General features: G+C 44.3%; 1 protein-coding gene across 14 annotated transcripts in view; it reads right to left on the minus strand.

The window, feature by feature from the left end:
* The window catches only part of BBX (BBX high mobility group box domain containing), a 141,024-nt gene extending 117,890 nt beyond the window's left edge, over positions 1 to 23,134 (minus strand). For 3 of the 14 annotated variants that reach the window (XM_040054329.2, XM_040054312.2, XM_058419192.1), the window contains exons 1-2: positions 23,079 to 23,119; positions 19,739 to 19,811 (exon numbers count right to left, since the gene is read on the minus strand). The gene's annotated coding sequence lies outside the window, so the exon portion shown is untranslated. Of the gene's footprint in view, positions 1 to 6,538; positions 6,629 to 10,443; positions 10,494 to 19,738; positions 19,812 to 21,304; positions 21,445 to 22,223; positions 22,290 to 22,512; positions 22,564 to 23,078 lie in introns of those variants that run through there. The other 11 variants (XM_040054336.2, XM_040054320.2, XM_040054249.2 and 8 more) reach the window with 9 other exon arrangements.
* Positions 23,135 to 25,997: the final 2,863 nt, after the last annotated feature.

A 25,997-nucleotide genomic window follows, 5' to 3' on the forward strand; every position in this document is an offset into this window, starting at 1 on the left:
GTATAGAAATAAATGCTTCTGAAGCTTGCATATTTTGACAGGACAATGGTTTATGCTCCTTCTTTATGGCAGCTTCTGAGAATGCTCTCCTCTATCTTGTCCCATCACCCCTGTCACTAGTGAGGTGCAGGTATTTTACTAAGCAACATGCACTAATGCAACAGGTCTGTAAGTCAAGAACATTTAAAATCAATTGTGTGGCAAGTTCCTGCCATCAATACTGTTTCACATTAGGTGTGGAAGAATTTTCACTTCATTCACTTTATATAGCTATTACATATATCCCCATAACACAGGTTTAGAAACCTTTTCTAGATCATCATGACAAGTAATTAACACCAAGTGGCATGGAATTTTAAATTTCTTATGAGAGTTGAATTATTTTTACTCCTACTATCTGTCTACCAATTAAGAAAGCTGCCTAATCTGTTTCACCTTAGTCCTACTGAATTGCATTCTGTCCACATAAGCAGCACTGTTCACATTCCCAAAGATACATGGTTAATATACATTTTTGTCCTCTCATTCAAAAAAAACCCCCGAAAATGGACATTAGCTGATTTAAAATAAAATCTCTAAACACAAATCAAGAGATTCACAAGTCTCAAACCAACACTTTGCGGTCCACTGAATCAGAGATAATCACTTCATCTATTACTGGTTTTTTCAGTGTTACTTCTGCCAACTGAAACCCTCAAGTCCATGGATTTCTAAGGCAGCCACAGAGATTTTTTAAAAAATGAGCCTTGGAACTCAAAGTGCAAGGTTAAACAAGCATAGGAATAACCACAAGTCTCGAATCATGCTTTTGAGGAGATATACTTGATTAACCCCCCTTGCTCTTTTGCTGTGCTTTACATAATGATCACAGAATGTTTCAGGAAAGTGCTGACCCATCAGCAGGTACATGGAAACAAAAGCAAGAAAAGTAGAGTAAGAATTCCAGCAACATAAATAAAGATTGAGGGACGGGGAAAAGAAAAAAAAATTCAGCCTTATGTTCTATATATTAGTTGACACTGTTTTACTAGTTAGAATAAGCTACTTCAATTATTGCAAATAATCCCCCAACTCTGACACTTTTAACAATGTTTTGATTCCTCAGTTTCCAAAGTAAAATATCTCTGCAGCCTCACAGAGCAGCAGAGAATTCCTTCACTTCTGCAGCTCCTCAGCCCTTTGTCTGTCGTTGCAGGACACAAAAGAAAGATGAGAGACTCCAAATATTTCAGAAGGTAAAGAGTATAGAAAAAAAGCTTTATTGTCTTGTTCTTACAACTTTTTATAAGGTGGTCTGATACAGACTTAATATAATTGGTGAATAGGAATGACACCTCTCTAATTTCATTGGTTAAACTAGAGAAACAGCAGAACACTACCTGGAGAAAGATTGTTTTGAGAAAGGATAGTTGTTTGCCAAGATTGTTTTGAGAAGATTTCTTGAGAAATTTTTCCTTGGGAAGAAGTTAGCAGCTGCTAGCAGGTTAAAATCTCTCAGATCCAGAAATATCAGGACCACACTTTGTCCCACCTCATGATCAGCATTCCCACAGTGTCAATGTGAATTTGCAACTTAGAGATGCTCACTGCCAATTTGTTAAACTGTGAACCTTACTGATCACCAAGTTCCTGAATGGATTCATCCCTGTTCTCCATTTACAGTAACAATGCACATTTATAAGCAAATTACCATCACCTACTGAAAATAAAGGTCCTGTTTTGTTGACAAAGAATACTTGAATTTTCTGTCTGGAAGTAACATTCTTGAAGACAGAATCTTATTCATTTGCCAAAATTATTCAGAAGTCCAAGGAACACAAAGGTGGGGTTTTGAAATTTTGGCCTAACTGGCTTATGATCTAAATGCATGTCACTAGCAAAATGAGTTTATTACCTGTTTCCCTTCAGATCACATAATGATCTAGTATAGAACAGTTAGCTCCTGCCACCTTGTGGGACTTCATGGGTTTCCCTTAAAGCTTGGATCATCAGTAAACTAGTGAGTTTAAACAAATAAACATTGGGGAGTTAATTTTCTTGCGATTCACCTTGGTGAATGTTGAAATAAGAAAGAAAACACTTACAGAGAGGGTATGCCATTTTGAATATTTTCTGGTTCATTATTCCTAGCACTGTTTATACAGTTGAACTGCTAGATTTAGTAATCTTATGGAGGGTCTTTTAAATATTTAAGTATCTGTCAAGAATCCTAAGTTTTGGAAGCTGATGCATCCAAGTTTAAAATAACATTATGATCAAATACCTGTCGCCACTAGCAAATTTCAGATACTCCAAACAGATTTCACACAGAAATAATACAAGTTTAGACTGAAAATCCTTGCATTCAGGTGCAATTTTGAAACCAAATAATAGTCTCATATATAATTACATATATGCTTAACTTTTTATATGGTTACATATAAATCCCAAAATACCCGATTACATTTATTTACTTTTTAACCGCAATCTGACTTCCTGTTTTATACTTCTCCTCTCCTCATCTGGCTCCACCTCTGTCATACATGGCCAACTTAATGAATGAGTCAAGTTCTCCAATGAAGAACAGAACAGCTGGACTAGAAGGACTTTTTCATCAGAAGATGCATGCATCCTCACCCTCATGTCCTACATGTTGTCTACTGCCCCTCTGGCTGGTAATTTGTCACACCTACTTTGTGGAGATGCAAAAGACAACAGCAGCTGCAATCACTGGGCAAGGGATGAGGTTCTCTTTATATTTAAGTCAAACCTCTGCTGCTCCAAATACCAAAACTGAAAGAGCACAGAGGATTGCAGATGATGTGACCCCAAGAACCTGATCACCAACCTCAAGAAACCTGCTCCTGTCTATTCTTGGAGTTGAGTGATTTGTTACAGATGCACAAAAATGCAAGACCAGTTAGGGAGCACTGCTTCCCCCCCACCATCCCACAACTGCTTCACTAAACTTGGGACATCTATCATGCTGTGTACTTGATGCCAACTGGAGCCAACTTAACTCCTTGGAACTTCCCTCTGCTAGAGAAAAAAAAAACAAACTGTCAACAGATTTGAAACAGGAACAGCTCTTCCTGATGTCAAAAGCTAATGATCTCTACTAAAGGCCTTTAGTGGTTCATAAATGGACTCAAGAACAATAATTACAGATCCACAGCCAAAGGAAATACAGGAGGAGTATATTCTTTTAATCCATAAACAGAATGAATTTTTGCTCAAGACTGAAACAATAACAAAATGTCAGGCTATGAATCAATTGGCATATCATACCTAAGGGACATAAATTGTATGATCCTTAATAAAAAGTATCAGAATCTCATGAGCTTCCCTGGTAACTTCAGAAGTAAGGCTGTCTCTGACAGCCATCACATTCCCTCACACACAACCCATTACCTTTTCTTATATATTTTTCAGGTCCTAGTAGCCACACAACTTACAAGGCAAGATTCATACGTGTTCATGACATCTCTGACCACCCCTCTGCTGCAACACTGAGAATCTCACAGACTAAGGCATGTCAGTGTCCTGACTTCCGGAAGGCACCAATATGCTCCTCTCACAGCTGTCCTTGCCCATCCCAATCTCCACTACACTACAGGAAATCCAGGCAGAGAAACTGGTAGGAAGCTCTAGAAGGGTCATCAGTCTGGATGATGAGGGGATCAGAACCACAGGACATATTCTACCTGACCCAACACAGCCAGCACCTTGCTTGGACAGGACAGGCTATTCTCTACCTCACTGTGGGTGTTAGGAATCCGGACAGCTCCTCACCCAGAGCGTTATTTCCTTGAGATTTTTCCCTGCTCTGGAGCACCCTGATGTTATGTCAGCCTCACTGTAGCTGCAGGCATGTATCTAACAGCCACCTTCAGTCCTTGGCTACAGAGAAAAAGAAGTAGCATGCTCTAGCAACAGAATGGATCAGATCCAATACCCACTGCAGGTCTCACTAACACCATAAAGCATGAGAAGTAAATATACTAGGACCTTATAAGAAATTCCATTTTCATGCAAGTGAACCATATCCTGTCACAACCTTTTATTTTCATTTTATTTCTCTATTAGTCCTATATACTGCAGTTATTAACCCAGCAGGAAGATCCCTGAGCTAACTTTCTGATTGTCTGCATGCCCATGGCAGTCTAACCGCAGTACCAGAGAGTTAAGCTAGCACCTTATTCTTCAGGATGCTTTGAAACCAGTGGAAGCACGAACACACTTCTCATACCCTGACTAGACATGCTCTCCTGGGTAAGTGTAATTCAGTTGGACCTGACAATACAGGACTCCCAAGCAGCAGCCGACTAAAAAGTACCTGATGATTTAGTTCTTCCTGAACGTATCGCACATTATTCTGAACACCATCAGCAGAAACTGTCCAGCATTAACTTTGCTTAAAGTTGTGAGTTCTCCAAGGAGACAGAAACATCTGGTCCAGGTCAAGGAAGAGTCATGACATGGCTTGAGCCTGGTTCCCATCTGAAACACTACTGCCTAGCTGTCAGGATAAGACTTGTTTTACATTTTCTCAGAATATTTATTTTTTCTACAAAAACATTTTTTGACTTCTGCAAACTTTTGTTGAGGGAAACTTCCAAGAAGTTACATAAATTAATTACTTTATTCATGTACTTACTGGAGAAGGAAGTATTTAAAAACAAACAAAAACCCACAAAACAAACCAAACACTACGGGGCCACTTGCTCCTTCTGTTTTTTATTTTATCTATATTCTTATTGATCTACTTTCACTGTCAACTGTTTAGCCTCACATTTCAAGAAGAAAAGAGGAAAGATCTGCATTTAATTGTCTTATTTCTTGAGAAACACCTCTAAAAATCACCCAGGTTACAGACTTTACAAACTTCTGTACATCGCCTGCTTTATGAGATTTCCAAGAGGAACCTCACTGCTTCGTAAACCGGAATACACAATCAGATCCATCTTCACCATTGTTTCATTGATGCCAAGCCACAAGAGCTTACCCCGAATTGTGCACGTGCCCAAGGATCTGTGCCAAAATGGCTCAGGGCAGGATCAGGCCCCTGTAAGATTAGCTGCATGTACAGCTTCAATGCTGCAACTGCAGTAGCTCAAGGAGACTGCTATGACAGAGGCATTGCAGGACTGGGTCCTAAAATAATCAAGTATATAAAGATCTTTGTGCTCTCCACAACTGAAGCACGATTCTTAAAAATGAATGGAACAAAAAACTTTTGTATTTGTGACATAAAAATCAATTCTTCGGACAACAAGCAGGACCAGCATTCTTCAGGACAAGCTCCTTAAAATCTATAGGCTGTTTTTCCATTTTTTGTTTTGTTGGGGTTTTTTTTTTTTAGAATTTGTTTTTCAGTTGTTTTGGGGTTTTTTCTTGCAGTTAGAATTACTAGAATAACCCTGTAAGGCCCCTGTCCTAAGGATAAGCCCAACACAGGAAAAAACTCAGTCCAAAAGATGCAAATTTGTTCACATTTAAAAAAAGGTCAGCAGTTAAAAAACTCAATAGTGCTGGCTGGAACTGTAGAGCAAGGATGGGACATAACTCCCTTGGCATCTACAGATTCACAGTATATCATACAGATAGTTGGATTTGAAATTAGAAGGTGAACAAAATATTAGGAGTTTTCTGTAAATCAGATTCTGGTATGCTCAAGACTGTGTACCAACTGAGAAAACAGAAGTTATTTAAAACCTGAGGTGCACACAAGTCCACAATTCTGAACAGTACTAGCCTAAGAAACGAAAGCACAAGATCCATGGATTCTCAGTCTTACCTGCTTTGAATGATATGCTCGTCACTATGCTTGCCTGTTATTGACCTAATACGAAACTGCAAGCTCAAACTTGGCATCTGAATTACGAAGTACTCCACAAAACCCCACAATGCCACAATGCTGACTTCCTTCTAGGCCACTTGTGCCAATCCTCAGAGCAAGAAGCTATGGCTGAAGAGCTGAACTGAACACACTGAAATATGTAGGCAGAGACAAAGCCTGACTTTACAAAGTCCTTCTGAAGCAATAAGACATTTTTGCTCACTCTTAGAACCAGCACAAATATGTTTCTATCACCTGCACACTGCACACATCTTGTACAACAAACAAAACACGCCTATGCATCCTTGCAAAGTCATTTTCAGAGCATTAGGAAGAACACAGGGCAATATTCACACAGCACTACATTAAGAAGAGACCTTGGCTTGGAAGAGCAAAGGACGAGGCCCAAAAGCTCTGACCTGCAAGGGTATTTTCCTATCTGGCTCTTAGATGTGGAGGAAGAATCCTGAACTGAACTTGGATGCAAAGAACATTTCTCAAGTCTAAGTTCACAAGTAGTCAACCAGTAAGCTAGAAACTGACAGGTAACAAACAGTTCACCACCAGTTTTTCACCAACCAATATCAGAAAGTTATGTGCTTTGGGCAGACATTAAGTAACGAAGAGGTAGTTGGTGTAGTAAGTTTAACAGTCGTGTATGAACCTGCAGGAAGTTTAGGAATTCTGTACCTGATTATGCCACCAGCCATCTGGTCTTACCTGAATATCCCTGAGTCTACTCTGCAATCTGCTAAATGGGAGTGGGTAGCACTGGAACTGAAACGTTTATAAAATGTAGCTAGTTGATGCCTGCAAAAGCACACAGCAGAAGAGCATAATGTTATTACACTCTAAAAACATGCTGTTTACCAAAATACATAATACATAAATGACAATATAACTGTGTTCTACAGTACACACTCTTAAACGATTTTGTTATATACCAGTTTAGAAAGTGAATTGTTTTGATTCTCTGGTAGGATGGACATGAAGTCCACCTCTCAGAGAAAGAAGCACAGAAAGAGCTTTTTCTAGATCTTCGCAGTCAAACAAAACTGAGCCTCAGTGTAAAATTTTCCCTAAGTATTATCACACAACTACAATTAACGCAACTGCCATTTTACCCTGACAGAGATAACAAAAAAAACCAAAACAAAACGAAAAAAACAACCAACAAATGTGGACAACTCTTCTCAACTTTCTGCCCTGCTACTCACTAACAAGTTTTTCTTTCAGAAACTGCACACTTTTACACAGGAAGAAACTATCACCACCCCAAGTCTGTAAAGGGTGAAACTGCTTTATTTGCTCTCCATAGCTGAAAAGGCTGTGGTGGCATACTCTACCTTTATTCTAAGGCTACCACACACTTTCAACTACATTTGTAAAACTGGGAAATTCATGCCAAGCATCAGTGTCATTGATGATCCTTCAAGAAACCTCAATGAGATCCATAAATTCTGACTTGTAAGAAAATCTTTATTTCCACTGAAGTCTGCAACAAACTTCTCACTGAACTCAGCATGACAGTGATTACACCTAATGGAGTGCAGCACCTGGGCAACAGTATAGCTCTTTTTTGGATGGGAGACGGGGGAACTCACACATATGGTAAGCTGCCCCCATCACTTTTGGTGTGTGGGGAGGCTACAGAATCTGTTTTGCAGACAGTGCACAACATGTATCATACTTTGCAAAGGACATTCCTCTGCAATTTACCTTACACAAACTTGGAGTGCTTAGGCTATGACAGTGCACCTGCTTTTCCATTCCATCTATGCTTGGCTAGGGCCACCACAAAAGCAGACTACTTAGCAGAGACACTACTTTGGTTCAGCACTAGCAGAAATGTTTCTGGTCCCTCAGTTTAAAATTGTTTCAAAAAAAAAGACTGGCCCATCATCTAAATACGGACTGCCAGTTGCTTATTTCCCTAAGTTCATCCATTTAACTCTCTGGAGAAAAAAGTGAGTTTTAATTGCAGTGAGGGGATACCACCACCATTACACACTGCCACCTCTTCCCCTACCCCCAATAAAAATTAGAAAGGAGTGAGGGTGTCTCATTCTTCTGATCAAGTGCTACTGATGCAGTTTCAGCAGTGTTTTTAAACACACGCTTCTTGTAACTGGTTTTGCCTCAATCCTCCAGACTAACACAACCAAATTCTGTTCAGCAGCCTCAGTGGAATTGCACATCAACTCTCACTTCAGAACAAAGTGAATTTTACACCCCGATGTTTTAGCCTGACCAGTAGCCCATTTTAATGTAGCCTAGCAGGTGAATACTGCTAAGCACATATAACAGGTTCCTCTGAGAGCACTTTGATAGACAGAACACTGTCGAAGATACCAATTCTCCTGATAGAATCTTGGCTCCAATATTTATTTTCTGAAAGGAAAGAAAGCCTCAACATTTCACATGTCTGGGGTGGGGGGGGGGGGAGGGATGTCAGGAGGAAGAAGCAAGTTAGGACAAGAATAATTCAATCCTAGGAAAATGCAGTAATTATAAAATCAGCCACACTCTAGAATCACAGAATGGTTTGGGTTGGAAGTGACCTTAAAGGTCATTTAATTTGAACTCCTCAGCCATGGGCAGGACACCTTCGAGACCAGGTTGCTCAAGCCCCATCCAGTCTGGCCTTGTACACTTCCAGGGATGGGGCATCCACAACTTCTCTGGGAAGCATGTGCAGTCATCCCATCACAGTCAATAATTTCTTCCTAATACGTATTCTAAATCTAGTCTCTTTCAGTTTGAAGCCATTCCTCCTTGTCCGTTTCACCTGCTCTTGTGAAAAGTCTCTCTCCATCTCTCTCATAGGCCACATGAGGTACTGGAAAGCTGCTACAAGGTCTTCCTGAAGCCATGTCTTCTCCAAACTGAAAAATCTCAACTCTCTGCCTGTTCTCACAGGAAAGGTGCTGCAGCCCGCTGATCAACTGCATGCCTCTCCTCTGGATTTGCTCCAACAGGTCCATGCCTTTATTATACTGGGGATCCTAGAGCTGGATGCAGTTCTCCAGGTGGAGTCTCACAAGAGCAGCACAGTGGCTGAGAAATAAAGCATTCTGCTGGAACACTCATGTTTAAAAAAAAGCTAATTGTTTTAGAGCAGTTAAAAACATGAATTCTTCAGCAATAAACAGCTCCTATCAAAAAAGTTACCTAAATATGTGACTGCTAATTTCTTACTGATCTTAAATCAAATGTATGTGAAAGTGAAAACGATGACCCTTTCAGGATGAGTGATTCATCTTACTTTAACTTGTTCTCTTCAAGAGTAAGAAATACTCAGTAATTTTCCCGTTTCAATCTTTTAAGGAAGGTTTTCTTTTTAGTTCTTCATAAAAATTGACCATTTTAAACATTTGCAACCTGCAATAGCATTTTGACCTTTGCTTCAATTTTCCTCTGATTTCTATTCAGCTTTCTAATCTTTTCATATTTAGTTCTACTAGACCACTATAACTGCTGACTTTGAATACCCTATACATTGATACAAAAGAATACAGAAAAACAGGGCAAAGGCAGGACCCTGAAACCTGTGTTTGCACTGGGGAGTGAAGGACGTAAAACTACTTCTTGAAGGGGGTGACTCCTGCTTTTTGGGTGGCAGGGGCAAAACTGCATTTGTACACAGTTTGTGTAACTGTACTACCAGGCCTCAGGGACACTCTGCATTTCTGAGCACAACTCTACTCCTACCTTAGGTAGAACTCTGCATTCCTTCATGGTCACAAATACTGCTACACAGTTCCCCTGCTGCAGAAAAAACACGTGGAGCTGCAGAGTCAATACATGTTATCAAGCTCTTTGACTGCTCAGATGCTATTAATATTTTGGTAGGGTGGGGGTTAGAATTTGTGTCAGCCACGGAGTTGCTATGGCATATATGCCAATTTTTTTTTTCCTTATTTCTTTTCTCTCTAATACATTAGCAATGCAGCATCCAGTAACAACACAGTGTCGTGTTTTGCTTTCTCTCACCAGCAGTCCTAGATTCCTTCCTGGATGTTGTAAAGTACCCCCTCAACCATTAAAGTCACAATCACATACCACATAGTCAAAAGGAAAGCTAGTAACAGCGATTTTAAAATAATATTTTTTTTTAATGCTAAGTATGTATCTGTGTAAACAGAAATAATCTGTTGATCTTTATCTTTTAGAAGCTACAAAGATTAATATGGCCACAGTGTTACCTAGTGAGCTATTCTGCATTTCTTAATGGTAGAATGGTAGAAGATCCTGCCCAAGGTATCTGCTATTGCAAACAGGAACAGGATAATAGACACTAAAGTCATCTAAAAAAATATATTCTCCTTAACAGAAACAGATACCGTTACAAATTAACTCATTCTAAACGAAGAAATCATATCCACATTTCAGAAGTTATTATTGCTGGATTTATTTTAACAAAAAATATATATAATTGCAATTTGCCTTTAAATCATAAAAAATCGATGTTAAATTACACTACGATATTATGTAACTCAATTTATATTAAATTAAATTAAATTGCAAATGTTTGATCTCAAAACTGTAACCGAAGCTCAAATACTCAACAGGTACATACTTCCTTGAAGTAGTAAGAACGAGTATTAGGTTTAGAACTAAGTTACCTGAAACTAATACTTTCCACTGCATCTGCACAGACTTTGCTCCATAAGTCACTTCATGGCGCTTCCTGTAAAGCCAGGAAACTAACTGGAAATTGAAAGAGTAACATTACTTGTTTTCCTTCTCTTCTGAAAAAACAAGGTTTGAGTTCTGTTAATTCTAGAAGCTTACATTCGGTTAAGCAGTTACCTTAGTAGGGATAATACTTTACTTTTATTTTACGTGCAAAATCTATTTGCATTTTACTTGTGTGTTTGTGCATGAGTGTAATTTTATTAAGTAGGACATTTCTAAAGGCCACAATTAAAAAAAGGCAAAATTTGCAATGTCCTAAATAAAAACTTTCTTAAAAGTTGCAATCTAGATAAATGCACATAGGCCATGAAATCACTTAGAAAGTGTGCAGGTATACGGTGCGTGCTCTGAAATAACAAAAAAAAAGTCGCGTCTGATTTAGTGTAAAGGCTAAATTTAGCAACGTATTTTAATGGTTGTCTACCAATAGAGACTGCTTCTGAAAAAACAAAAATGCCAAAGCAAAATGAGATTACAAGCACCAATTTAAACCAAGTGTTTATTGAGCGAAATCCTGATTTAAATCAGTTCAATAGGTAGAACTGGAATGCCGAGGCAGCAGACACGTGAGCGTACATACGGAGGGGCTCACAAGGGCCAGGAATAGGAGGCATAAAACCCTCCCTTGCTTTCAGTGTGCCTGCCCCCACTCTCTCCTTCAGCCCTACACAATCTCTGCAAAGCCTGTTAGAGCTCCACAAAACACCATCCCCCACTCAAAGATTTTTTTTTTTCCCTTTAGGGTCCTTGAATAAGAGAACACATACTGTCCCCACTGTAGATCTGAACTGCGCTCTTCTCTCGTGTAACCCACTGCATGGGGACGTCAGTGATGACAACCTCACCTCCCATTTTGATTTCCTTCCTTCTGCAAAGAGTAACAGTAAACGCCAAATGCAGCCCTGTGGCTCCATCCAGGAAAGCAAGACCGCACACAGAAACCTCATCAGCCGTGGCAGAGAAACCAGCACAACTGTTCTTAGACAAAACACAGTATCTGGTCAGTTTTCTCAGGTGAGTTTTCTCCCCTCCATGCACTCCAGCACCCTCTCGCTCACTTCGGCCTCATCAGATGGCACAGCAAAACAGAAAGCTCAACCACGACATCCTCGAGAGTCCACTTCACTATAAAAATAAATAATCCATTTCCTCTAGACATGTCTCTCAGGAGGGCAGGATCTTCCTTTGCCGATTATAAACCGGGAACATGCCGCAGGCACACAGACCCAAAGCTTGGTTTGGAGCTCCCACCTGAACAACAGGCCAAGTGAGTAGCAGCAAACCAAGCGATTTCAAACCCAGCAACTGAGTATCCAGACCCCTTCCGCAGCTTCCTCCAAAGGACTCTGAAGGACCAAACCACAGCGAGGGCCCCCACAGTGTGAGATTTTGCCTGGGTCACTTTTAAACATGGACTTCAATTACCTTCTGCTGCTTTGGTACACAGTGCTGAGGCCAGACAGATGAGCACGAGCACATACAAGAGATGCAAGGAAAATCCTTAACGCTCAAAAATTGTTTTACACACACACACACACACACACACACAGAGAGCAGCAATTTTCCCATATTGATGGAAATCTCATAGCAATGAGAAATGGACAAATTCAACCACTACACTTAGTTATCTGCCATTTACTTCCCTTATTTAAGGTCTTCCATACTAAGAAATAAAGTTAAGAACTTCCTTCCCTTGCTCTACTTCTGACACTTGCGCTCTTTATTTAGTCCAATAGTTTTGAAAGAATGGCACCAGAGCTTCTGCTTACTCTTTTAGCACTAAAACACATTTTTAATCTATACGACAGAGGAAGCAAATTGTGAATAATTGCCTGCATTAATATATTTGCTATCAGCTTTGTCATTCTTTAATTTGCACACACCAAATTTCCCCTTATAAACACCTCTGTTTCTCTAAAAGCAGCTGGAAATTAATTATGCTGGGTTTATTTTCTTATTAATTCATATGCTATAGTTCCGTAATCAGTGCAGGATCACACTGCAATTTTGCATACTCGTTTCAAAATACATTATGAGCACTTGAAGACTGATGTTTAACACAATGTATGAAAGACCATCTCAAACAAATTAGAGGGAATACAAATAAAGAAACTTAAGTAAGAAAAAGAATTACACATATATTTAAACAAGAGCTAAACCCTGGAACTCACAAGTTTGTAGCATGGAACACTGACTGGAACTGAGCTAGGCAGGAAGTTCGCACTACTCAACACGAAATTTGGATATAAAGAAACCTTTTGCAAGGAGAACAAACAGCTGAAGACAGATTTACCAATGAAGCGGAGGTGAAAATGGTACTTCTTTCTAAGTCTATCATCTCTGACCATCCACTTGCAGTACATCAGAATGCTTTCCTCCCCTAGACAAGACAGCCAACTTGTGAAGCGAACGTACTTGAACAAAATGGCTTACGCGCCAGAAGACTTAGCATCTACCAAATGGCATTCTCACACTCCATGCTCTTCCACCCTCTTTTCATTTACAGGAACTCGGCGTGTTTCAGCAATGTCCCTCCCTATTCCCAGCTCTTCCTACGTGGCTCACCATCAGGTCAGGGATGGCCTGTGAAGCTTGTGAGTGCAGCAGGTGCCAGCCCTTGGCAGGACTATCTGCAAATCAATAACTAAGAATAACGTGAAATCTGCAGCTTTTCTGAGGAATTACAGGCCACCGGGGACTTCAGCCAGCAAACCTGCAAAGGGGTGCACATAGCTGATGCAGGTCTGGTTCTGGCTTTTTGTTCAGGAATTCACCTGCACAGTTGTAACCGCAGGATTGGACTCTTCAGCCATGAGGTTAGGGTAAACTGATGTTTCCTGTACTTCACCCCCAAAGTCAGCATGATGTTGCTAACTGTAGCTCACTGTAGGCAAGATGTGGCTCAAAGACCACCACTTAGGGAATGCAAACCCAAACACGGCCAACCACAAAAATTAAATGAGGTAAGAAATCAAGTCCTCCCTCACTCCTTCCGTTCTCACCTAATGTTTTCTTTATCCACTTCAGCTTCAAATTTCTCATGAAGTCTCCCTTAAACATTGCTTTGGCAATCACAAAACAATGCATTCTCTCACATTCACAAAAACTTAGAGAGTTATTTGTTTCACAGAAGAACACAGACTGCGGAGGGAAGATGTACTTACTATTCTACTGCGAGAGACATAATCCTAACTATTACTCTGTGACATGCTTTCCCCACTGCCATTGTTGGGTACTTCTTGACTGTGCAAGGCACGAGTACAAATGAAAAACGATTACTCGAAACAAAAAGACAACTTCTAACAAGGTTTAAGTTTAAAAGTTCTTATGTAACTGCCAGAAAAAACATATTGGGGAAAGACCTGCAAGGTATTGGTTGAAAGTCACCAAGCACTGAAGCCTGACACTGAGCAGCACGGTACAGTCCTTGACGCAGCTCACCGGTGGCACAGGACCACATTTAAGACTTCCTCACTTGAAACCTGCAGCGGGCCAGCTCAGCTCTCATCAACAGAACCAAGGAGCAGGCCTCCAATGCGTGTGCCTAACTCTGCCACGGGGACCTTGTGGTTTCAGAAGCACAGGACAAAGACCCTCCCAGGAATGAGGGTGGCAGAAATCTTCCTGCTGCTACACCTGTGTAAGAGGAGAGTGATCCCACAGCCAGGAACGCAGCTAGGGACATTCTACAATGTCTCAAAGCAGACAATTTCCTACATACAATGCCTTTCAGAAAGAGAGTATCATAAACGCCCAAACAAAACACCACACAGCCAGAGGGAAAACACCTTCCCACTATCTCTCAGAAAGGGAAGGTGTAGACAGGACTTGCTAAGCTTCTTGTAAAGAGAGCTTCCACTTGCATTAAGTTCCATAGATCCCGTGTTGTGCAAGTCCACTGAATTATTTTTATCTTTGCTGAATGAGGCTTTGTGACATTAAGGGTCAATAAAATGCTGCTTCTTACTTTCAGCATTTGCTACATTTTATAAAATCTCTTATACAGAGACACCCACATGGAAGATTTCTGACAATAAAAATTCCATGCTTCCTAAGCAACTGATTTTCTTAGTGTAGCCTCATAAAATCCTGTTAACTTTCCTTCCCCTCACTAAAAATTGAAATGCTGTTGTACTAGGTTTCTTTGTACTCAGATATGCCTGAAGCTAGTTTATTTTCACATGCTGAATTGTCCACGCTCATAAGGACTTGCTATTACATTATGCATTTGTGTGCTATAAAGGAAAAAGCACGAACACTGGAAAGTGTCAAAACCATGCTTTTCCTCTTTGTTGATTCATTTTTTAGGTAATTAAATGTATAAATTTAAGAAATAAAAAAAAGCTGCTACCATTGTGAGAATACTACAAATTGGTCTATACCCAGGCATTAAGTGTGTTTGACCCCCCAAATACAACTCAAAATTTTACATCAGATTTTTATTTTAAGTAACAAAACACCAGTAAACAGCAAATCTGAAAACCTTACATATGTTTACTGTCTCTAGAAATAAAAGTTCAGTGAGCAAGTTACTCTATTCATCACAATACTGCCAGAGTGCCGATGTAGTTGCTTCTGTCAATTCCATGTTTTATAAGAAAATCAGTTGTCATTCTGCATTAGATTACGAATATGAAAAAATAATTTAATTATGAAAAATTATTTCACATGAATCACATTTTAAAAACTTCACTATGAGGAATCATTTTCTTCCTTGCATTAACTTTACAAAGTTAGTATTAAATAAATAGGAGTAATAAATATTGCAATAAACAGCAGTTTAAATACCATGTTTACTGGCAAAAGCTCTTAAGTATGCTCTCCTACTTTACACTAACTTGTCAAAAAATATAACCAAATTGTAAGTCAGTAACTTCACAACACTCTGAAGGTGTTTGGGGTTTTTTTTTAAGCAGCATTATGAATGAAAAGTGGAGTATTGGAAGAAGGTTTCCAAGTGGCACGGAATTCAGTGAGACTACTCACACCTCAAGGACAGACCCTTACCAGGAAAGCTTCAGAGCAGCAGCACACACCAAGGGAAAGGACACAAAACTAAGGAGTCAGATGCAGATTTTATACCGTTCCCTGCTAATGCGAACCTGCTAAGTGACTGCAAGCAAGCCTACGCTCCTTCACAGCTTTTCATCTCATATGCCTAAAACAGGGAAAAAAATGATTGTTCCTGATCTTGAGGTGTGTGATTCCAGTACGGCTTGTGTACTTCACCAGACAGGACAGAAGCACGTTAAGACAAGGCCTACAACTGCCAATTATTAATAGCCCTATTATTGAGAAAATAGTATGTGCTTTTTTCTTTTTCAAGCAATGCAAAACAGCAGCCCATCAAGCCATTCTTAAATTCGGAGTAATCCTTAGGCTGGTTCAGATCTTACCCCTTCTGGAATGATCAAGAAGGATGACAGCTGTACGATTCCCATGTCCACCAGGACCACACTCACCCCACTACTCTCAGACAGAAACACTGTATCATTACTGATCTCAAAAAAAAAAAAAAAAAGAAAAACAAAATAATAAAAAGGGAGTAAGTCCTAATAATCTTTTGAGATGGAACAGAACAAAAAAGCTTCTGGAAATAATACCCCAGGAAAAGGAGAAACATGGTAGAAGGAAAAGAAATAAACTTAATACTGTAGAAGTCAGAAGGATGACTTTAACCTATTTCTTCTCAAGAATATTTTGAAATACATATGATTACAAGTTCAATCCAGCTTTATAAAGCCCTAAGCAATAATGAAAACAAACTAGTAAGTTTACAGTAAGCTACAACAGTAGCTATACTGCTTTGAAAAACTTATGAAAACTGACCCAATATACAGGCACCATATGATTTAATGATGCAGGGAAGTACTGCCACTCTCCATTTAGAAGTGACCAAGGGACAAATGGCTATAATTCTAAAAGTAAAGACCTTGGAAGCCACCAACAGGCCAAAGCTGTGCTGCCGATTCCACTGGTGATCACAGCAGGCTATCCCCATGACAGGGCACAGGAAGTCTGACTTGGGTCCAAAATTTGGAAGACAACTTCTGGTTTTGACTACATCCCTTGTCAGAGCTCACAGAGACAGCCTGCAACACACTCAAAAATTAAAATGAGCGTTTCAATTCAGCTCGTTTTAATTTACAGTACCTTCCTCCACCAAGGAACGCCTTCAGATAAAGAGGGGGATCTGAACACTACACAAGCCATGTACTGTTGAAAAAAGTAGTGGCTCACCTCCCAGGTATCCAGATTTCACTGCAGGTGCATCTACAAATGTCACATCACAGCAGAGCCTTGCACACTGCAGGTCTCATTGACTTTACCTGCACCTTTTCCACCACCACATGTGGTGGAAGAGCACCTAATCCCGGCTCATGCTGTCAAGATCTCCTCTCTTCACACCACTCTTTCCCCAGCTCTGTGCCAGAAGACTGCCCTGACTAACGCCATGTTCCTGAGCTCCAGACACTGCGCATCCTCAGCCTACAGACCACGAGCGGCAGCAACCTGGAAGAACTTTAAGCTCCGAATGTGAGCAATCATACCAGTGAATTTAACGTGACTTGTCATCTGCTTCAAGGTATTCACATGCTTACAGGATTGCCAGCTACTGAACAACTAATTTACGAATAAAGTGTATTAAGAGCATTCTGGATGAACAGGAAAAACATTACTTATAAAATAATGGTATGATTACCTCTGATATTTTATGTGGAAAACTGACATTTAATATCTTTAATTATTCACACAACAGCTATGAAAGAGAAAGGTTTACTTCCTTGAAGGGAAAAATAAACATGGACAAATTCCTTTCACCATCACTCCTACACTCCTTTCCTAAATAAACCTCCTGCTGAAGACAATGGAAGTTTTGCAGGCAATGAGCTTACAGCAAGCAGCCCCAAAAAACTCTGAAGTGTCAAGGGCAAGCTTCTTAAATATTCTGAGTTTACCTTCATAGAGAAACCAGCTACGTTTCTGCTAAATTACATGCCTGCTTGACATGGTTTATCAGCTTGCTATGCCAAGAGGGACAGTAGTGTGCAACAAACTTTTGGGAGCTTGGGCCCATTTTTGAAGTATCCACAAGGCCCCTTGCTAAGCAGCCCATCACCTTCTATCTTGTGGCACAGCAGCCGTGCACTGGCACTCGCCAAGCAAACCAGAACTCCTGTACGTCAAGACTGAATGACTAAAATCCATTCATGAACAGTTACTTCAGTGAGAGCTGTGTAATAAAAGAAATCTTCCCTTTTACCAAAATGAAAGCTACCTAAAGTAAATGGAGATTTCTAGCCAAGGACAAATCTATCGAAATCTCTACTCTCACCTTAACTAGGTGCATTATGTTCATTGCCTTTTTTTTTAAGCTACAAGGAAATGTATTTCTTCTCTTCCTCTAAAGTTCCTATTATGCCTTTTACTAAAAGAGATACCCTACCCTTTTCTTTGCTCAAGCCAGTTCAACATCAGGTGAGACATACATTTAGCACTATGCACAAAACCAAGGTCCGCTGCTCTGCAAGTGTGGGAAGATTAAGATCACCACTTCACTGCCAGATCAACATTCCACGCATCCAAAAGACTTCATAAAAAAACTAAAACCAGATAATGATTCAAGACCTGACTCAAGGTCTCTGAGCTATTCTTGTTCAGTATCATTTACTATTAGTCGAAATAAAGAAAATGTCCTTAGCACTTATAGCACTCTCATGTGACTCTTACCTGAAAACACTGAAAATTAATTTCAGAAATCAGTACATTTGTATTCAGCCCTGATCAACATTTTGAAGCCTATCTGCCAGTTTTGAATTTCCAGGTGCATTTTTACTTGGGAAAAAATCGTTGCACCAATTACTCTTCACAGAACACGATCCTTGCAAGCAATGCTATAAAACCAAAAGCTCTCTTCTCCTATGCAACTAGTCTGTCATAAAAAATTTCAGTCACTGAATTTGGTGTTTATACTCTGAGACCTGCATACACCAACCACACTGCACACAAAATCCGAAAACCTGAAATTCGGGCGTAAATCTGCAGGAACTGGAGAACAGCAGAATTCTCCTTTCAAACCAACTGCCCACAGTGGTTATCCCAGTGTTAACACTGGCTCTGTGGTCATAATATCACACCAGAACAGCTGCTCCCAACAGCCCCCTTCAAGTCAGGATGTTTGGGACCATCACTTATCCTATGTCTGCTACCCACTGCCTGCAAAAGGTCAAGAGTATGTTATTTATCATCTGCATTTATGAGTACTAAGCTTACCCCAAATACATGTCTTGTTTTGTTTTTAATTATGTGCAGAATAGTACCATGAAGAAATGCTGCCTCCCACTTCCCATTTTGGGAAGTTCAGTGGCACCAGGGGCAGTTGTATGAGAAGTGCTCCAAGTGCCGCTCATTTTATGTCCTCTATAAATGTGACCCTAAAAATTTAGAACCTCTTCTTTAAACTACCACTTCCACTTCAGCTTAAAAGGTGTCAAACCCTTCAAAAGTTATCATAACTTCTCCCAGCATGCAGATTAAAAAAAAAAAAAACAACACGCTGCGTATCTGAAAGCTTAGGAATACCAGTAAATTAGTCATTAAGATATATATTTCAAATTGATTGGTATCTGCATTCATCAATGCCTAAAGAAAAACCAGTAACATAGAAAGAGCATGGATGGAATTCTAATTAGCTCACAGTTTAAGTGTTAAAACTGAACGAACTCCTGTTGCAGCAGCATTACAGTTCTGCTAAACTTCTCACTGATTCTTGACCTCCAGAGTTTTCTAATTACCTACTCAGTTTACATTCTCATACTTTTCTACCACTGAATTTTAAAAGGACTTTACACACTCATTAAATTTTTGACCTGTGTGTTGCACTTTGCATATTCTAATGTTAGTTTGGTTTACAACTTTCACCCTAAGTCAATCAGGTGATTATCTTAACAAAGTTTAAGAGAAAAAAAAAAAAAAACACTAGAAAAAAAATAAATGAAGAGAGCTTTGAATATGCACAGCCTTTTGATTCCCAGGTTACTTGGAGGCACTTCTACATACAAACTTTGCATTGTAGCAGTAGCTATTAGCACGTGGAGAATACGTGTTTTCTGAGGTGCTAAAACCAGAATAAGCATCTTCCTCACAAAAAGTGGCAGCATGAGGACCTCTATCCTATCAACAACCAAGTTCTTTTTTCATGTGTACAGTTCACATACTTACCCAGGAAGGCAAATGGAAATTACAGACAGACGAAGATGAAGCTGTCTCAAAGCCTTTGTCATGTGATAGTGACCTATAAAGTATCAAATAAAGGCACATCATCAGCACACCATGATTTTACAATATTGCAACTCACCACATCGCCAACAAGAGGAGAGATCCCAAAACTTGAAACTTGCTTCCTCCTCACCCCCATCCCAGCTAAGTTGTCATTAAAACAAGATGACAGTCGCAGGAAACCGTAGGGAGCAAACAAAAGATGCATCGTGTCTTTAGAGGGCATTAGGAGTGGGCAAATGGAGCAAATCATCTGAGTGTGCATCAGCAGGGTGGGTTATTTTTCCTCTGTCTCTCTGTCACACGGATGCATGTCTATGAGCGCACACAGACAGACATACATACACACAGGGCTGCATCACGTAATTATTTACATGCAGACACAGTAATACTCGCATGTATTATCAAAATAAAAGACAGAAAGTTGACCACCATCTGCGAGGAGGCATACATAACAATAACCCCCGGGAACTTACACAAGTGAGCGATCAATCCCCGCGCGCGGATAAGCCAAAACAACGCACAAATTAACAACAAGAATAAGCCGTCAGACCCGCAGGTACGAGATCCACCCGGGGAAAGAGACAAGAGCGACGGACGAAGGCTGCGAGGCTGGAGCAGCACAGTTCCAGGTAATGCCCGCTGCCCCCCGGCAGAGCCCAGCCGAGCCGCCCGGAGTGCTGCGGCCGCCCAGCCGCCCCTCCGCCACCGCAGCCCGCGGGGAGAGACCCCCGGGCGCCGCGGGGGGAGCGGCGCTCGCAGCCGCCGCCCGCCCTCCGCCCACCCCCGCCCGTGCAAAGTGTAGGGCCACCGGAATCCGGGCTCCGGGGTGGGGTGGAAAGAAAAGGTATTAAATATGGAGAAAGACCGCCGCGACCCGGGGTTTTCCCGTCTCCCCCCCCGCGCCCCCCGCCCCCGGTCACCATCAAGTTTGCATCCTAGTTACAAAATGTCGATCTCGAAGGCTGACAAGACACAGGGAGAGGGGGAGAGAACGAGAGAGAGGGAGAGAGTGAGTGAGTGAGAGAGACGAGAGAGTCCATCTTGCTTTGAGGGGGGAGGAGAGGAGCAATAATGCAGCGCATAAATCTCACCCTCCCGGGGGAAAAGTCTGCACAACACCTTTGGGGGCGGGCGGGCGCGCAGGGAAGGGGCGGCGGCGCGGGGGGCTCCCCGGCCCTCCCAGCTGCCCTCCCCGGCGGGCTCCGGCGAGGCAGGCTGGCAGCAAACACCTCCCTGCTGCTCCCCTCCTCCTCCCCGCGGGCCCGGGCGATGATCCCGCTGCTGCCGCCGCCGCTGCCACCGGGGAGGAGGTGCCGCCGCCGGGAGAGCCCACATGGAGACCGGCACCCCGTCCCTGCCCCGGCGGCCGAGCCGGGCCCCTCCGCCGCCCCGCCGGGCTGCGGGACTTGGACGTGTCACCAGCAGGACGGGCAATGGTTTCGGCGCCCCAGGCCCGAGTGACCACCGCCGGCCTGGCGGCGCCCCGGCCTCCCCGCACACACTCACCTCCGCAGAAAACTTTTAACCGCGGGCCTCCCCCGGAAAAAGTGGCGAATCCGCCCCGCACACGGTTAAAGCCCCGCGGCCCCCCGGCTCGGCTGGCGGCGAGCGGGGGAGACCCGGGCACGGTCCTTCCCCGCCCCGGCGGGGAGGGAGGGAGGAGGCAGCAGGCAGGGAGGGAGGGGGCGGGCAGGCGCCTGCCGGTGCCTCTCGCCCCGCCGCCGTGCATGTCGCCTCGGCGGCTCTCGCATCGCTTCGTTTTACCTTCCTCATTCAGCGGCGGCAGCGGGCTGCCACCGATATTCCTAACGCAAACCTGCTGCCGTGCGCCGCCCGGGATTAACGCGACTGCCTCCTTCTCCCCTGCCTCCAATCCTTCCTTCCCCGTCCTCCTCCTCCTCCTCGCAAACCCACACTGGATCGGCTCTCCTCACAGCCATGCAAGTTTCATACATTGCAAATAAACCCGAGAGGAGGAAGAGCGAAGCGCCTGGCGGGGAGCGGGGGGGGGGGGAGGAGGAGGAGGAGGAGGAGGGCTGCTTTCTGTAATTTACCAGCGACCCGATCTCGCAGCAGCAAATAACAGCCGAGCACCCATCCGGCTCCCGGCGGCCGGGAGAAACCCCCCCGAGGCGGCCGCCCCCTCCCCAAGGCGCCCCTCGCCAAGTTTTCTGTCATCACGACCACCCAATGTCACAACTTACCTTCAGAAATAGGACTTCGCGCGGCCGAGGCCTGCCGCCACCTCCCCCCGGCCCCCGCCCGCCTTCCTCCCTCCCTTTCTCCCTCTCCACCTTAAACTTATTGACACAACATAATCCCGCATCCACGCGAAACTCCGGCAGGGCCGCCCGCCCTCCCTCCCGCTGCCCACCGGGGCCGCCGCCGCCCCGGGTGCATCGCCGATGACTACCGGAAAACGCACAGCCCAACTCTCCGGCCGAGCCCGGCCGCCGCTGTTGTTGTCGGGGTCGGCGCCGGGGTTTTTCCTCCCGCTGCCCGTGCGGCCGCTGGATCGGCTGCTTCCCCCCCTCTCCGGTTTTATATCCCCCCCCCTCCGCCCCTTCTCCCGGCGGCGGCGGCGCGGAGCCCCCCAGGCCGGCGGCAGCCGATACCGATCCGCGCACTCTCCCCCGCGCCTCGCCGCCCCTCGGGATGAAGTTTCGTTTCTGTCTGCCGCGATTTCCCTGTCAAGTCCCCCCGGAGGCACGCACCGAGCGGCGGCCGGTGGCCATCCCTCCTCCTCCTCGCCCTCCTTCCCCTTCCTCTCTCCGCCGCTGCTCTTGCCTCTCTCTGTGGCGGCGAGAGGTGCCTGGTTTCAAACGCAGCCTGGCACTGGCTGGCCTACCCCCGCCGCCTCTCGGGCTCGGCTCGCTGGTGTTTTAAATGCCCTGCGCTGTACGGCGATCCACTTGGCCCCTTCCCCGTCAAACACCCCCGGTCACCCCTGCCCTCCCGGCCGGGCGGAGGGCTGGAGGCACCAACCCACCCGTCCTCCGCTGCCCAAACTTTCAAAACGAAGGCAGGGCTGGCAAGAGGGAGGAAAAGTGACTGGGAGCCGCGGCAGCCGCCGCGCCGGGCAGGGGAAGCTCCGCGCCTCCCTCCCGTCCGCCTGCGCCGCAGGAGGGGCGCGGGGGGCTGCCCCGGCGCTGGGGCGCGGAGCGTAAAGCGTGGGGCGAGGGCACCCCTCTCCCTACCTCTCCCTCTCGCTCTCTCCCTCCCTGCCTGCCGCTGCCCATCTCCGCCCGCCCGGTGCGGATCGGCGGGCGGGCGCACTCACCTCAGCGGGGTGCGCACCGCGCCGCTGGGCCGGACGCGGCTCGCAGCGCGACCCCTCCGCCTCGGCGCCCGCGGAACGCGGCTCCACACAGAGCCATGCAACCCGGGCAGCGCCACAACACTCCCCGCGATATAAGGCGCCCCGCCATTGGCCGGCGCGCTGAGCGACGGGCCGGCCGGCCACTCAGCGCTGCCGTTACACTCGCGGCCCGCGAGGGAGCCGCCGGCGCACACACTCCCCGCACACACACAAAGATCGCCGCGCTGCCCCTCGCGGGGTTCGCGGAGCCCCCGGCGGTGCCGGAGCGGGGCAGGGAGCGGGGGGCGCCCGGGGCAGCGCGGAGCCGTGCCGGCCACAGCGCCGGCGGCCACTGTCCATTGGCCGCCCGGGCAGCGCCGCGAGAGTAAACTACGCCTGCACTGGGCAGCGCCGCGGGGCAGCGGGGTGCGGGCTCGGCCCGGCCCGGCGCGCCCCAAGCAGCCCCCCGATAACTTACTCGGCCGAGTTGGGCGAGTTTCATTCAGAGGCCACAGCGCAGGGAGCCGGGAGTTGCGGGAGGCAGCAGCGCATCCGCGCAGCCCCCGCTGGGGCAGTAAACACGGGAAGCCACCCCCGCGCCCCGCGGGCGGACGGGCCGGGCCGGGCCGGGCCGGCGCTGCCCCCGGAGCCGGCGAGGGGGCTTCAGGCAGCGGCGCCGCGCGGGGATGCGGCAGAGCTCCGGGCGGTGCCTCCTGCCGTAGGAATCCTCGCCCAGGCGTGGCGGAGAGGCCCTCACCGGGCCAGCATCGACAGCACGGCCGGCTGGCTTCACATCGGCTTCCCGTAGAGACCGCTCTGCTGGCAGAACTAGCCGAGTATAAGGCTGCGGTCCGAGCCACGCTCCGTGTCCCGCCCGGTCCTCTGCCCTGCACCTCGTGGACCGTACCAAACACATGGATGTGAATTTCATTTGAGAATTTCTGTGGCTCACGTGCTGATATGCACAAAGCGACAGTGTGAGGCCGGCAGCTTTTGCATGGCTGCGTGGTGATTGTGCTGACGGGTGTTGGAAATGTAGTCTAACTTTTTGGGAGAAGCTCCCTTCCACCGCAGAAATCGAACGCAGTGTGGAAGCATACTGTGTACACTGACCCCGTGTACTAAGGTTCGCGAGGGCTTGAATATATGCGATGTGAGACCGTCATGGTTTTTAAGCAGAAGACACGTGGCATTTATTCTTGGGGTTAGGAAGAACTAATTCTTTGTGCGGCTCTGTCTATAGGTGCGATGCTCAATGGAAGTCAGCAATTGTCATATTAAAAAAAAAAAAAATTATTAAGGAATAATAGTTATAATAACAATGGAAATGTACTAATTTTTTCCCAATAGGAGAGCAATTGTTTGTGTTTCGTGATGGCTTTACACACCCAAGGATGTTGCTGAGTTTATTCCATATGTTCTCAGTCCTAAGCTTTTTTTTTCCTCCAATGTAATAGGTTAATTTCAGCATCTTTGCATAGCTTGTCTACTCTTCTTTAATTCCCTAACCCCTTTTCTCAGTATGGCAGAATTATGTTAAATAACCATGAAATAATATTTCTTATGTCTGAATAATACCATGCAGTAAAGTACAAGCTCATATTAGAAAACTAAATTAGCTTGCACATTTTTTCTTAAGATGTGACCAAAATATTGTAAATGCCCCACCCTCTTGTTTGTTGTAAGCAGGGGTGGGTTTGTCAGTGCCTGAATAACATAAAAATAACAGCATAAACATACTCTTGTAATTAAAGCATTCTACTTCAGTATTTCATTTTCACTGCTAAGAAGGCAGAGCTGACCATCTACCCACTGGAAATCAGGTGCACATCAGGTGTCAGAGGCTGGGACGCTGGCAAGTGAAGGCCCACACATTTCATTAGTCACATAGGAAAAGGTTGGCCTAATTTTTAGGCAGAGCTTCCTCCTATCGTTTCCAGGCTGTGAAGTGCTTTGCAGTAGTGGGTAAGCAGCATCTTTTCAGTATGCATAAACAGTTGCTGGTAAGAGGCCTAATCCAGACACTTAAAATTTACATGGTATAGTTTCTTACATGTCAGTGTTAGTGCTATTAGTGCCTTGTTTCCTGGATTCTTTTACCCATATTAGTAACACCACACCGTGGAGAGTCTCATACCTATTCATTGCTAAAATCCTGTCAAAGCAGGTAATTACTGAGCAATATAACTGATGTTGGCACTCAAAAGTATACATGAACTTCATTTCAAAGGTTGTTTCATTTTGTTGTTAACAGATATCTCTATTACACTCGATACCTTTGCTGGCCATTTCAGAAAAGAGGCCAAGATAAGGACACCTTACATGTAATGTATTTTTTTACAGTTGTACAAAATGGATATACAGTGCTCCTAAGTAGAACAATTGTGTTTTGTGTCTGCTTTGTACAGTTACCAATGGCTTATGAGTTAGTTGCAAGGCAGGCCCCCTCTTAGGTCTGTAGAAGCACAAGGATTTTTTCACCCTTTAAGAGAGATGAGTAAGCTGAAGTATGCTGGTATGTTCAGAAAATAGAATGCTTTGCGTTTCCACTGCCTTTGATTTATTCTTTCTGTAGTGAAAGAGAGAACTGTATTTTCTTGGGCTGTCAATCCAGGACTTTTTTTGCAAACACTGAGGTCATGAAGGGGAGAGGGAAAGGATAGTAAATATTTCTGGGTTTCCATTTTTCTGTATATGATTTCAAGCAAATTAATCTCTTTTTATGCCCACTTGGAGATATTTCTGCCTTTCATCAGCCACTGTTAGCAAGAGTTTTAAGGTGTTAGCAAGTGTCTGTGAGGAATTTTTCAAGGGACGGCAAGACAGCGAGTGCTGAAAATTTCAAGTTGCTTGCTCATTGTTATTTTAGAACTCCAAACAAGTTGCACTTCTAGATTTTTC

Source organism: Hirundo rustica, chromosome 2 (assembly GCF_015227805.2).
Source record: "Hirundo rustica isolate bHirRus1 chromosome 2, bHirRus1.pri.v3, whole genome shotgun sequence".
Taxonomy (NCBI): domain Eukaryota; kingdom Metazoa; phylum Chordata; class Aves; order Passeriformes; family Hirundinidae; genus Hirundo; species Hirundo rustica.